This window comes from Pongo pygmaeus, chromosome 15 (assembly GCF_028885625.2).
Source record: "Pongo pygmaeus isolate AG05252 chromosome 15, NHGRI_mPonPyg2-v2.0_pri, whole genome shotgun sequence".
NCBI lineage: Eukaryota > Metazoa > Chordata > Mammalia > Primates > Hominidae > Pongo > Pongo pygmaeus.
Window position 1 is genome coordinate 19,485,463 of NC_072388.2, and position 15,336 is coordinate 19,500,798.

The window sequence follows — 15,336 nt, forward strand, 5'->3', positions numbered from 1 at the left end:
GCCTCTTATTACTTCAATATGTATTGAGTATATAACATGCCAAGTAATCTGCTAGTATTAGGGATCCAAAAACAAGTAAGACATAATCCCTACCCTCAGCTCACAGTAAGAGTGCATTTGTGTATGTATGTGGGAAGAGGGTAAAGAGTAGGCAGTATGACAACAGTGACAAATAAAAACAATTATAATACAAGGTGATACATTCAATAAGACCAGCAGGGGCTTAGGAGGAAAAAACATCAATAAAGTAGTTTCTTTTTTTTGTTGCTGGTTTTTTTTTTTTCTTGAGATGGAGTCTCACTCTGTTGCCCAGGCTGGAGTGCAGTAGTGCAATCTCCGCTCACTGCAACCTCTGCCTCCCGGGTTCAAGTGATTCTCCTGCCTCAGCCTCCCGAGTAGCTGAGATTACAGGCATCCACCACCATGCCCGGCTAATTTTTGTATTTTTAGTAGAGATGAAGTTTCACCATGTTGGCCAGGCTGGTCTCGAACTCCTGACCTCAGGTGTTCCACCCACCTCAGCCTCCCAAAGTGCTGGGATTACAGGTGTGAGCCACCGCGTCCAGCCAAGAAAATAGTTTCTTAAACAATGAGGAAAAGTTACCAGGTGGGAGGGAAAGGTGGGCTGTAAGAAAGGAATATTCAGGCAGCAGGGACAGGAAGAGGGAAGGCAAAACAAAGCATAGCAATGAGAAACAGCATGAGACATGTAGAGGAAACTCTAGTTCTGTAGTTCAGCCTTGCTAAAGTGTAAATCGCGAAGAAGAAACTGGATGGAGATGAAGCTGAAGGGACAGGTAAGGGCCAGAGCGTGGAGAGCCTTGAATAACATTTTCTTACAGGTAGATGAGGAGCCACTGAAACATGGAATAACATAATCAGAATTACATTTTGGTTAGCTAACTCTGGCTTTAGGGGGTAAGAGGACAGAGGACACAGAAGCAGTTAGGAGGCTGCTGTGAGAGACCAGAAAGGAGTTGTATAGCGAACATTTGCTGGTTTTTTTTCTGCTCAGCAACCAAAAGGCCCCTTCCTATATTTTGAATGGAAAGCTGGATCTTATCTCCCCATATGGAGCCTGGGGAGATAGGGTTCAATTGCCTCCTCCCCTTCCTAGCAAAGAGGAAGTATGCATGCACATGACCTAGGCTAGTTTAAGTGGATACTCCTGCTGGGGAAGTCTTGACTTTGCAGGAGTAATGCAAAGACCCAGGACCAACCAGTTAGACAATATTTGGCAATGGCAGACATTAGAGTCCAACTGTAGCATCCTATATAGACTGGTCAGCGGTGTGACCTTGACCTTCTCTTTGGTCTTCCCTCCTTTGATTTCACACCATTCTCTAAACCAGGTTCTCTAATATTCCCATTACTTTTTTGAGCCATTCAATATCCTTCCAATAAATTTTCTTTCTGCTTAAGTTAGCCAAAAGATGATTCCTGTTGTTTGCAACCAAGAATCCTAACGCAATTATTAAGGCCTAAATTATAGCAATATGGTTCAAAAGATAGTGATGGAATTGTTCATTGGCCTTTTGCTAAGATCAAGTTTAAAAAATAATAATGGGAGGGAAATGACAAAGCCAGAAACACTTAAGGGATAAAAATCAGTAGAACCTGGAGTTCAGAGGGAAAGATGAATAGTTTAGCCATATTGAAAATGAGCTGCCTAGGGCTGGGCGCGGTGGCTCACGCCTGTAATCCCAGCAGTTTGGGAGGCCGAGGCGGGCATATCATGAGGTCAGGAGATTGAGACCATCCTGGCTAACACGGTGAAACCCCGTCTCTACTAAAAATACAAAAAAATTAGCAGGGCGTGGTGGTGGGCACCTGTAGTCCCAGCTACTCGGGAGGCTGAGGGAGGAGAATGGCGTGAACCCAGGAGGCAGAGCTTGCAGTGAGCCAAGATTGCGCCACTGCACTCCAGCCTGGGTGACAGAGCGAGACTCCACCTCAAAAAACAAACAAACAAACAAACAAACAAAAAAAACAAAAAGAAAATAAGCTGCCTTAAGTAGTGACATTCAGTAGGAGGTTGGCCGTATGAGTCTAAAAGTCTGGCTTGGAGATAGATTTTGAGAGTTATTAGCAACTAAGTGTTAGCTGTAAAAGTGGAGATTACCCAGGGAATGTGAAGAGCAGATCAAGGATAAGAAAAACTGCAAGGCTAGGAGGCCAAGGCCGGAGAATTGCTTGAGCCCAGGAGTTTGAGATCAGCCTGGGTAACAAAGGGAGACTGTCTCTACAATTAGGCCGGGTGCAGTGGCTCATGCCTATAATCCCATTACTGGGAGGCGGAGGCAGGCAGATTGCTTAAGCCCAAGAGTTCAAGACCAGCCTGGGCAACACGGCAAAACCCTGTCTCTACAGAAATACAAAAATTAGCCAGGCGTGTGACACAGGTCTATAGACCCAGCTGCTTTGAGGGCTGAGGCAGGAGGATTGCCTGAGCCCGGGAAGTTGAGGTTGCAGTGAGTCAAGACTGTGCCACTGTACTTTAGCCTGGGAAACAGAGTCTGACCCTGTCTCAAAATAAAATAAGATAAAAAATTAGCCAGGCATGGTGGCACATGCTGTGGTCTCAGCTACTTGGGAGGCTAAGGCAGGAGGATCACTTAAGGCTACAGTGAGCCATATTCATGACATTGCATTCCAGCCTGGGTGACAGAGACCCTATCGGAAAGGAGAAAAGAGAGAGGGGAGGAGAGGGGAGGAGAGGAGAGGGGAGGAGAGGAGAGGGGAGGAGAGGAGAGGGGAGGAGAGGAGAGGGGAGGGGAGGGGAGGGTAGTGGAGGGGATGGGAGGGGAGGGGACGGGAGGGGAGGGGAGAAAGGAAAGAAAGAAAGAAAGAAAGAGAACAACTGCACAAATATTGTTGGGAGAGACAAGAGAATGTTAATGTCTGTGAAGAACTGGAGAACCTATATCCATTCCGAAGAATGTAGCTGCAATTCACCTCTAATTAAGTCCTGCCAAATACAAACACACATCCAAGGTTGAAAGAAAACTTCAGATTTTCCAAAGGCCAGAATTTTGACTGTAAATAGCTAATTTTTTAAGAAAACTAAACACTATGCAGGATAAAGAAAATACTTAGCTGGGCTGGGCTCAGTGGCTCACACCTGTAATTCCAGCACTTTGGGAGGCCGAGGCGGGAGGATCACGAGGTCAGGAGATCGAGACCATCCTGGCTAACACGGTGAAACCCCGTCTCTACTAAAAATACAAAAAATTAGCTGGGCGTGGTGGGGGGCACCTGTAGTCCCAGCTACTCGGGAGGCTGAGGCAGGAGAATGGTGTGAACCCGCGAGGTGGAGCTTGCAGTGAGTTGAGATTGCACCACTGCATTCCAGCCTGGGTGACAGAGTGAGACTCTGTCTCAAAAAAAAAAAAAAGAAAACACTTAGCTGGAAACCCAACTGAGATTTTTAGTGGAGTGAGAAAAGCTAAGGAGGAACCCAGGAGAACATCAGAAATTAAGAATCAGAATAATGACTTCTTAAGCAGGTAAAGAAAAAACAGCTAGAGAAGCAAGACAGTGAGTGCAGTGTCACAGAGGCAGAGAATAGAGATTTGCAGGGGAAGAGTGATCAATTATATCAAACAAAGCAAAAATGTTCAACCATATAAGAATTTTAGGACTGGGCACTGTGGCTCACGCCTGTAATCCCAGCACTTTGGGAGGCCGAGGCGGGAGGATCACGAGGTCAGGAGATCGAGACCATCCTGGCTAACATGATGAAACCCCGTCTCTACTAAAAAATAACAGAAAATTAGCCAGGTGTGGTGGTGGGCGCCTGTATTCCCAGCTACTCTGGAGGCTGACGCAGGAGAATGGCGTGAACCTGGGAGGCGCAGCTTGCAGTGAGCCAAGATCGCGCCGCTACACTCCAGCCTGGGCGACAGAGCGAGACTCTGTCTCAAAAAAAAAAAAAAAAACTTTAAAATGTCCACTGGATGTAATAATTGAAAGCCTTTCTGATACCTACTTTCCACTGTCAAACCAGAAGTGAATCTGTCCATGTGAGTTTTCATAGCATTATGTGTAGTCCTCTTTTAGGATAATTATCTTTTACTTTATATTTTACTTACATTTGTATATGGAAATATAATGAGCTTTGAAGTCCAAGGGACCCGGGTTCAAATTTCTGTCCCATCAAGAAAATCAGCCTTTCTGAGTCTAGCTCATTCCTCTACATAAAGGGGATAACAGTATTAAGTTACAGGAACATTTATAAGGATTAATGAAACAACTGGCACAGTACTTGACACATAACTGCTAAGTCCTAGTAGGTACTCGACAAATGCTGTTGGATAAATTGGAAAAAAAATTGTTTTTGCCAATATCTATACCTAGGATACAGTAATCAGCCTGAGAGGATCACTACCCAGATTAACGGCCTCCAAAATAGTTTAGTTTCAGTTGGCTAACACCTATAAGCTTGAGTGCACACTCTAGCTCTCTCTCCCTTTATATTAAATCTAATTTAAGGTGAACAGGAATAGCTACATTCTAGATTCTAGAGTCTGAAGATCATGTTCGACTAAATGGCTTTGGTCAGCCTAAGCCTGCTCTAGATGTTCTATGTCACTAGTATCCCATTTTGAGTGGTGAGACTTCATATTCTAAAGGATCCAAGGAAGGGTCATAAAAATTGCAAAAACACCACTCCCACCCTCAAACATATTTTTTTTCCCATGGCTTACAGGACACCACTTTTCAAGTTTTCCTTCAATCTATTTAACCACTTTAAAAAAAAAAACAAAAACATTTATTTGCTACTTTTTTCCTATACCACCCCTTTAATTGAAGTTCACTTTGGTCCTAGGCCTTCTTTTCATTCTATACTTTCTTTGCAAGGATATCTAATTCCAATACATCACCTCAATTATTATTCATTATTTTCTTCAATAAATTATATGCTTATGTCTCTCACATCTCTGGGCAAAATGTCACCTTTGAACTCTAGGTCTGTATATCTCCCTGCTTAATCCATAGCTTTTCTTGGTAGACTCTCCAGTTCCCCCATCCTCATCCCACTACCACATGCACACATACACAAACTGGTAATCATTCTCCAGCATCTCCTATCTGGATAGTCATGGTTGCACAGACCAGAAACCTACCTTACTACCCGTACCCAGTATTTTAAATTCCCATCTTTACCTCCTAAAGATCCCTCAAATCCATCTACTTCTGCCTTTATTACCCTTTGGCTCAAAAGATGGCTCAATTTACCATCTTCATTTCCCTGGACTACTGCAATTACCCTCTAACTGGTTCTCTTCCATTCTGCCACTTTAATTCTTACTTATCCTTCAAAGCTCATTTCAGCAAAAAGTTGGGCCAGGCCCACGGTGGCTCACACCTGTAATCCCAGCACTTTGGACCAAGGCGGGTGGATCACGAGGTCAGGAATTCAAGACCTGCCTGGCCAAGATGGTGAAACCCCATCTCTACTAAAAATAAAATAAAAATTTAGCCAGGTGTGGTGGTGTGCGCCTGTAATCCCAGCTACCTGGGAGGCTGAGGCAGGAGAATTGCTTGAATCCAGTAAGCAGAGGTTGCAGTGAGCCAAAATCGTGCCACTGCACTCCAGCCTGGGCGACAGAGCAGGATTCAGTCTCAAAAAAAAAAAAAAAAAAAAAGTCAGCTGGGCGCGGTGGCTCATACCTGTAATCTCAGCACTTTGGGAGGCCGAGGCAGGTGGATCACAAGGTCAGGAGTTCGAGACCAGCCTGGCCAAGATGGTGAAACCCTGTCTCTACTAAAAGTACAAAAATTAGCTGGGCGTGGTGGCGGGCACCTGTAATCCCAGCTACTCGGGAGGCTGAGGCAGAAGAATCAGTTGAACCCAGGAGGTGAAGGTTGCAGTGAGCCGAGATCGTGGCACTGCACTCCAGCCTGGCGACAGAGCGAGACTCCGTCTCAAAAAAAAGATGGTGACACCCCGTCTCTACTAAAACTACAAAAATTAGCCAGGTGCAGTGACAGGCACCTGTAATCCCAGCTACTCGGGAGGCTGAGGCAGAAGAATTGCTTGAACCCAGGCAGCAGAGGTTGTAGTGAGCCAAGATCGCGCCACTGCATTCCAGCCTGGGTAACACAGTGAGATTCCGTCTCAAAAAAAAAAGAAAAAAGAAAAAAGTTTTCCTTGATTTCCCAGACTAGTAACAGCTAAAATTGCTGAATGTACACTACATGCCAGGCACTCTTCTAAGCAATGAAAATGTATTAACATACTTAATTTTCTTCCTTTTTTTTTTTTTTTTTTGAGACAGGGTATCATTCTGTCACCCAAGCTGGAGGTGGCAGCATCTTGGCTCACTGCAACCTCTGTCTCCCAGGCTCAAGCAATTCATCTGCTTCAGCCTCCCAAGCAGCTGGGACAACAGGCACACACCACCACGCTCGGCTAGTTTTGCATTTTTGGTAGAGACGGGGTTTCGCCATGTTGCCCAGGCTAGTCTGGAACTCCTGGCCTCAAGTGATCAGCCTGCCTCAAATTCCCAAAGCGCTAGGATTACTTTGGCATGAGCCACAGCTCCTGGCCTCTTATTTAATTTTCTTAACAAGACTAAAATAACTATCTCTATTTCACAGATGTGGAAACTGAGGCACAAAGAGATAATACCTTGCCCAATATCCTACAGCTAGTGAAAAGTAGTACCAGATTCAAATTTAGGCAGTGTAGCTCCAGAAGACACATTCTTAACCACCTTACTATACTATGCTCTAGGTTACATGCCCCATTATAAATTATCTTATAACATCCAGTACTTCTCCTTTGTTGTAAAGATTGAATAACTGATTACATAATTGTTTGATGTCTACTCTCTCTCCCCCATTAGAATGCAAGTTCCACAAGGGTAAGGGCTTGTCTATGACTTGTCCATTACAGTATTGCCTTTGCTTATCGGGTGGTAATGGGCATTAAATGTATTTTTGTTGAAGGAATGCACTGAATTTCCAGTTGAAGGTGTGTGGGAGAGAGGTTTCTGAGCCAAAGCAATGGCTTCCCTCACTCAGACTGCATGACAACAAAAGGGCAGTAGCACAGTTTCCTACCAGAAACATTCAGAAGTATCATAAAATCACAAGCACCTTCACTTTTTAGTAGCTGTAGCAGACACAGCTTTTACATAAAGCAAAAGGGGTTGTATGGCACTACACATAAAAGACTGTTTCCTAGAGTGCAGTACTCGCTGTTGACAGTAATGAAATGCTAGTTACCCCGTTAGGATTAGGACTATAATGCCTCAGTGGTGACCAATTCCAGCTGTGGCAAGAAGTGAACGGAGGACACTATATCTTTTTTTTTTTTTTTTTTTTTTGGAGACAGGGTCTCCCCGTTGCCCAGGTTTGAATGCAGTAGCATGATCTCAGCTCACTGCAACTTCCTCCTCCAGGGTTCAAGTGATTCTCCCACTTCAGCCTCCTGAGTAGCTGGGAGTACAGGCACGCACCACCACATCTGGCTAATTTTTGTATTTTTAGTAGAGACGGGGTTTAGCCATATTGGTCAGGCTGCTCTCAAACTCCCAACCTCAGGTGATCAACTCGCCTCAGTCTCTCAAAGTGCTAGGATTACAGGCGTGAGCCACTGCGCCCGGCTGGATGACACTATATCCTTATGACTCAAAAATAGAGCATGGATTCTTTTTTTTTCTAAGTCAACCTCATTGTAGATTTTTTTTTTCCAGTAAAACCCTCAAGTTTTGGCCTAAGTCTGAAGACAGAAAATAAGAGCCTAATCTTTGGAGAACATTAGACTTAGGTCAAGTTTGGACTGGATCTGGCGAAGTTGCTCTTCACTGGCTCATGGTCACTAAGGTGAAAATAATACTCTGTGTTCTAGATGAGAAATCTAACTGGGCCAATGTTCACCTTATACTACCACTTTTGGGGATCCAACATAAGTAACAATATATATTAATTTAGGTAACAGATTCCTGTCCTCTTCATGCTCCCCCACATACATTCCTGCATGCCCTATTTTAACTGAGCCAAGTACACATAAATGAGTTCAGCCTAATAGAAATATATAAATATTTACTTAATAACCAGAGGCTATACGGAATTGTTTTCACTGCAACCATTATGCTAAAAGAGTATGTGTGGGAGGAGAAACATCATAAAGTACTGTTATTATCAGACCTGTGCCTAAAAACTGACCCCAGTGACATGGGATTCATGAAATTTTAATAGGCTAAACTGACTTGCATTGGCTAAAAAAGTGAGTTATATGCAAGACTGACCAAGTCATTTTCCCCTGTACAGCTTAAAGTATTTCACATAATCTTATCTTCAAAATAACTAAGTTAAATAAAAGAAACAAACAATTTATTCTTTTTCCTTTTAACAGAGATACAAAGAAATAAATAAATCTTACATTCTCAAGGTTCTACAATTTTCAAAGGCACAGCTTTAACAGGCTACTGAATACCTACCTGTCTAGTGCTGTGGTCAAAAACAGTTTGCACACAGGGGTCAGCACGGAACTTTTTTTTGTTTTTTGAGACGCAGTCTCACTCAGTCGCCCAGCCTGGAGTGCAGTGGCTCAATCTCAGCTCACTGAAAGCTCCGCCTCCCAGATTCAAGCAATTCTCCTGCCTCAGCCTCCTGAGTAGCTGGGACTACAGGCGCGCGCCACTACACCAGGCTAATTTTTTTTTTTTAATTTTTAGTAGAGACGGGGGTTTCACCATGTTGGTCAGGCTGGTCTCAAACTCCTGACCTCATGATCCGCCTGCCTCGCCCTCCCAAAGTGCTGGGATTACAGGCGTGACCCACCGCGCCTGGACCAGCACTGAACTTTTAAAAGGAAGGAGGCTGGGCTGGGCACGGTGGCTCACGCCTGTAATCCCAGTACTTTGAATCCCAGTACTTTGGGAGGCCGAGGCGGGCAGATCACGAGGTCAGGAGATCGAGACCATCCTGGATAACAAGGTGAAACCCCATCTCTACTAAAAATACAAAAAATTAGCCGGGCGTGGTGGCGGGCGCCTGTAGTCCCACCTACTCGGGAGGCTGAGGCAGGAGAATGGCGGGAACCCAGGAGGCGGAGCTTGCAGTGAGCCGAGATTGCGCCACTGCACTCCAGCTTGGGTGACAGAGTGAGACTTCATCGCAAAATAAATAAATAAAATAAAATAAAATAAAAGGAGGGAGGCTGGATAATAAATGGGGCTTTGAAGTCAGACCAGAACTCCTCCTACTCTTGGTTGTGTTACCTAACCTCACAGTCTTTATTTTCCCTGTAAAATGAAACTAGCACCACATACATTTCAGTTATTCTTAAGATTAAAAGATAACATACAATGTTTGGCATATAGTAGGCAAATAAAAAGGAATTTATTATTCTCCATCCAATATCTTAAAACAGTACCACTGAAGGCTTCTCTCAAAGCAAAATTACTCCTCAGAGACTTGGCAGAGCTGATCTGTTAGGCAGAATGGAGGGATACCGAAATAGATGTAAAAGTTTCACAATTAGAATGGCAGGACTGCTGGGCAGGATGAAAGGACTCCAGTACTACCGTGCTGAGAAAGCAGCACAAGTCTTTAACATCATAACGATGAAACAGATTTCAACCAGCACTTGTGATCTAGAGTAACATCCCAGGTAATTCAACTAATCACTTTTATGTTTGTAGGAATACGTCAGTGTCTATTTCTTAAGTATTCCGTTTACTTCACAATACCTGCTTGCGGTAACTTTTAGTTTCCAACTGAGTAGACTGTCCCTTGGTAGTTCCCATGCCCAGATCCAGCTTACTTAGCTTTTGACTCCCATGACTTTTGGGAGCATAGTGAAAGGACGTAACTATTGCCTACACTATATAGTTAAATTTTCATTTAAAAAAGCAGTCATATTTGTAAAACAGGCGAAAGCACTACATTTTATAGGAGAATTGATATGCAAATTAAGGAAGAACTGACTGATGTGCCCCAGACCCAAGAAGGGGAGGAAAAACAAGAATGACTGGGTACTGAGTAGAAGAAATGAAAAATACTGAGTAAAAGTTCAATGTTCATGCAACTTGCTAGCCCCTATTCAAAAATCCACTAATTTGTGCAGCAGCAATAGAAAATGAAAAAAAAGACGAAAAAATTCAAAAATCCAGAAACATCTTACCATTAGTGCTGTTTACTTAGATAGATGTATATCTGATAAAATCATGTTCCATACATGAAATTGTTATGATTTGGGTCTATCTAAATAGGCAGCCAAACTACAGAAATCACTGGTTTCTTCTAGAACTAACCAAAAAGAAATTCCCATATCACTAATATGACAATGTACTTCTGAATAACCATGTCCCAAAGAAATAATCCCCAAAGATATAGTGCATCCCCAAAGTATGTAGTGGAAGAAAAAAAGAAAGCAGGAAATTCCAAAGGTTTCTATAATAACACAAGAGACAATCTGAGAAACCTTAAACATTTTACAGCTCTCAGCTGAGCACTGTGATATGGGCCGACCTGTAACCCCAGCTACTTGGGAGGCTGAGACAGGAGGACTACTTGGGCCAAAAAGTTTGAGGTTGCAGTGAGCTATAATTGCACCACTGCACTCCAGCCTACATAACAAACAGAGTAAGATCCTGTCTCTTAAAAAAAAAAAAAAGAGAAAAAAAGAAAAAAAAAGTGTAAGACCTTATAGCTGTTGAGTATCCTTCTTCTCAAATAAAATTAAGAATTCAGTTACTATATATCCTTTATTGGAAAGCTACTGACATAGTCTTAGAAGAATTACAGACTCTGAAAACAAAAAGGTGTTATTAGGAAATTACTAATCACTGGAATATTGAGATACTACCCAAAGGATTGGCACTATCACATTTAAGGTGCTAACATACAAGGGAGCAATGAAGCACAGTCCTGGAAATTATCTGGTAATTTCAGTAGCATGCTATTTAATTATCTTTTTAAAATGAAACAAACAACAAATAAAATGAAGTCATATACAATAAATATCTATGGAAATATTAATATACAAAGGAAAGAAAATCAGGGATATTTCACTCCTTAAATGACAAGGTCAACCCTTTCTTAATAATTACACATAACAGTAAATCATAGTTCTGGAAACTCTTTCCAAACAAACTAGTGAGAATATACTACAGGAGAATCTGAATTTGAAGAGGTTAGAATGTTGTCTAAGATCCCTACACTGCTCCACTGCTTAAAATATATTCCTGGATCTTTCCCTGCTGAAGACTAATGTAAAAGTAATTATCGGCCGGGCGCAGTAGCTCACACCTGTAATCCCAGCTCTTAGGGAGGCAGAGACAGGAGGATAGCTTGAGCCCAGGAGTTTGAGACCAGCCTTGCCAACATAGTGAAACCCCGACTCTACTAAAAATACAAAAAATTAGCCGGGCATGGTGGCACACACCTATAGTCCCAGCTACTCGGGAGGCTGAGGCAGGAGAGTCACTTGAACCCGGGAGGCAGAGGTTGTGCTGAGCCGAGATCGCCCCATTGCACTCCAGCCTAGGCAGCAGAGTGAGACTGTGTCTCAAAAAAAAAAAAAAAAAAAAAAAGTAATTATCTATGCCAGGCTAATTTCTATCTGTGCCTGCTGGACTTTTTATTATACTGTACCATACAATTAATGGGTAGAAATTATGTGCTTTAAGTCTCTTGCTGCAACCTGAAGGCAACAAATAAGATATTTTGAAGTTGACCATTTTGCTTCATGTAACATTAACAAACTAAGGGCCTAGTGAAGGATGGAAACTATATAATTAATAATAAAAGGGCAAAAGAAATGTTACCTAGAGAACAGCTTAATGAGAAACCTCAGAGATTAAGATACTTTGTAGTTTAAACGTAAAACATTAAGTAACTACAAAGAGGTGGACTTATTTTACAATACAAATACAATGAAAGCTTTAGAGTTTCATTTAAAGTTTACTCACCCACAAAACTGAGAGATTAAAGGAGAAAAGGGTTATCCAAGACAAAATCTAGAATGCAGTAAATGTTTTGTTGTTGTTTTGAGATGGAGTCTCGCTCTGTCACCAGGCTAGAGTGCAGTGGCGCGATCTAGGCTCACTGCCATCTCCGCCTCCCTGGTTCAAGTGATTCTCCTGCCTCAGCCTCCCGAGTAGCTGGGCCTACAGGACCGCGCCACCACGCCCAGCTAATTTTTGTATTTTTTTAAGTAGAGATGGGGTTTCAGCATGTTGGCTAGGATGTCCGCCTTGACCTCCCAAAGTGCTGGGATTACAAGCGTGAGCCACTGCACCCAGCCAGAATGCAATAAATGTTAAATAAACTTCAGGTAAAAGAAAACTTCAGGCCAGGTGTGGTGGCTTACGCTTGTAATCCTGGCACTTTGGGAGGCCCAGGCAGGCAGACCAGCCTGAGGCCAGGAGTTTGAGACAAGCCTGGCCAACATGGTGAAACCCTGTCTCTGCTAAAAATACAAAAAATTAGCCAGGTGTGGTGGCACATGCCTTAACCCCAGCTACTTGGGAAGCTGAAGCAGGAGAATCACTTGAACCCAGGAGGCGGAGGTTGCAGCGAGCCGAGATCGCGCCACTGCACTACAGCCTCGGTGACACAGGGAGACTCGTCTCAAAAAAAAAAAAAAAAGAAAGAAAAGAAGACTGACAAAACCAAAAGAACAGATGCACAGGACAGATCAAACATGGAGAATACAAAAACTGTTCAAGTACTCACACACTGTTCCATTATATCCCTTATCCCAATCCATTACTCCTTTGCTATTTCACTCTGGCTGTGTCGCCCAGGCCGGAATGCAGTGGCACGATCTTGGCTCACTGCAATCTCCACCTCCAGGGTTCAAACGATTTTCATGCCTTGGCCTCCCATGTAGCTGGGACTACAGGTGCGCATCACCATGCCCGGCTCATTTTTTTTTTGTATTTTTTGTACTTTTAGACGGGGTTTCACCATGTTGGTCAGGCTGGTCTCGAACTCCTGACTTCAAGTGATCCACCCACCTCCATCTCCCAAAGTGCTGGGATTACAAGCGTGAGCCGCGGCGCCTAGCCCACTATTTCAGTTTTAAACCTTCTCCCAAGCCTGTCTCTTCACACTTGCCTACTCTCTCTTTGGCCAATGTCTTTCACTTGCCTTCAGATCCACTGACACGCCTCTCTTGCAACAGAAGGTCTTCTTACATGGAAAGTGTTTTTCTTATCATAACTCTTTTTTTATCGGTTGAGATAATTCCAAAGTACTTGAAATAAGTTTCTCACATCTTGCTCTATGAGGTTGACTAGAATTTGTTCTGAAACCTATTGGGTGACCAATACAAAAGAAATTCCTAAGCAGAAGACACGATCTAATTAACTAACAGAGGACACTATCCAAATCACAAACTCACTTTCGATATGGAATGTGCCCCACACCAGATGACTTCAGCAGATGCTAACCTAGGCTGAGAATCCTTGACTGAGTCGACAAACTCAGAAAAGCATGGAGATGAAACGATCTGTAGACGCCGGTGTGATGGTAGGATGCAGCAGACACTGATAAGGCAGCTCCCCCGGCTTGTGTTTGGGGCGCTCCGGTGTTTATTCTTTAATAGAAAAAGACAGAGTTCTAAATCTTTGACTTCTGGCTCACTTTGCTTAGCCATACAAAAGAGATCGGTCCACTATATACCTTTTCTGTGAAGACCCTAATCGCTTCAAGACTGTCCCTTAAAAAGCAAGAGACTGCTGCATTTATACAGCTGCTGCAGGGAAATTCCCTGCGTCGCTAGAGACAGGTAAATAAAGAAACTGCATTCGCTCCAAGGCAGGGGGAGGGGTCTTCTATCAGTGAAAAGTTTACATAATGCAACGGAAAACCAGTGAGCTCTGCAGACCTGTCAAGGAAGATGCAAGGCTTGAGCTCCTCTCTTCTCACCATCTCTAAACATTCTCCAACAGCCTGCTCTTCACTCCCAGGAGACCCACAGAACTTACACCTGAGAATGAGTAACAATCTGCTTACGCTTACCCCAAGCTTTCCTACCCACCTTTATTATTAAAATACAGAAAAAAAAAGAAAAATAAAAAGAAGTAGAAAACCCTAACCACCTATTTCTGAATAGGTGGAGTAACCAAACGGGGCCGGGGAGTTTTCCCTTCTCTGAAGAGAGAACAAGGCGCCGCCTCCAATCTACACTACGCCCAGTAATGCAATGACAAGCCCTGAAAACTCCACAGCGTCCCAAGCAGTCCCTCGCGGCTCGGCCCGGCTCGGACCCCGCGGCCCAGCAGCCATCCTCTCCCCCGGCCTCTCACAAAGGAGACTGGTTCAGTCCGGAGCATCACCCCGCACCTGATCCCTCACAACTGGGGGGCGAGCAGGGGGTAGAAGAGAGAGGAGGAGGAGTTACTTAAATCAAATCTCTGAAAGCCTCAGCTTTTGCTGACTCCTGGCCCAGCACTGAGGAGTGGGTGCGAGCGGGAAGCCTACCTGTGCAAGTCCTGGTGCTTCCTTTCCAGGCAGCGTTTCAACTCACCCTCTCCGAGAACAAGGCGCCTTCCGGCGGAGCATGGCCAGCCCTCGCCTCAATCTAGCTTGCTAGTAGTCCATTCTCCCTAGGCTCCGCCCCCCTGCGCTCCCATCCGCCAATGGCAGCACCGAAGCCCGGCCTCTTCCAGCGAGCTAGTGTGAGCGCCATCCAGGAAGTCTCTTGAGGGTGGAAGGTCCTAGGAGGATGAGACGGGTACGTAGGCGACCACAAATATGCCTGATTGAAAATAAAATCTGGCGGCGGCTCGCCTCTGACGACTCAGTTCACAGGCGGCCAGGCCCCTCGGCATCTTTTTTTGACCCCCGCCATTGGGGGCGTTCTGAACTATAAAACAACACTTAGTTACCTACTTCTGGGAAGCCATCTTGGCTCGGACTCCGGGACTGGGTGAGAGTGTTTAAAGAATGTGAAGCCCCTGTCGGCGTTCTGTCCGACTATCTAGGTCCAGCCCGAACATACTCTCCTGTATACACTTAGGAGGCCCCTCAGTCACGACGTGAAATCCTGGAATAATGCCCTATGTGGTTACGGGCAACCACCACCACCCTCTCACTTAACTGTAGGAGTAAAGCAATTTTAACAAATCAAATAAGCAAAAATTAATTCTTCTAATGAAAGTGAAAGTTGCACTTTCCTAGGGTAATCCTTTATGGACACCTCACTCAAAATATCAGGACATGTGTCTATTCTAGGTGCCACTAAGCTTTAGGATTCACTGCAAATTTTCCAGTAGGGGCACTGTGAATCAGTTGGAAATCAAGAACAGGACTTAAGGAGGAATTCCTTTTTTTTTTAAAGGCCTATTTTTTTTTTTTTTTTTTTTTGAGACG

At 43.9% G+C, this 15,336-nt stretch overlaps 1 protein-coding gene across 10 annotated transcripts in view; it reads right to left on the reverse strand.

Annotated features, from left to right (window-relative positions):
- Nucleotides 1–14,681, reverse strand: part of CHD8 (chromodomain helicase DNA binding protein 8) — a 69,573-nt gene extending 54,892 nt beyond the window's left edge. For 4 of the 10 annotated variants that reach the window (XM_063651400.1, XM_054448245.2, XM_063651399.1 and 1 more), the window contains exon 1: nucleotides 14,446–14,558. The gene's annotated coding sequence lies outside the window, so the exon portion shown is untranslated. Of the gene's footprint in view, nucleotides 1–13,363; nucleotides 13,559–14,445 lie in introns of all 10 variants that reach the window. The other 6 variants (XM_063651402.1, XM_054448240.1, XM_063651397.1 and 3 more) reach the window with 5 other exon arrangements.
- Nucleotides 14,682–15,336: the final 655 nt, after the last annotated feature.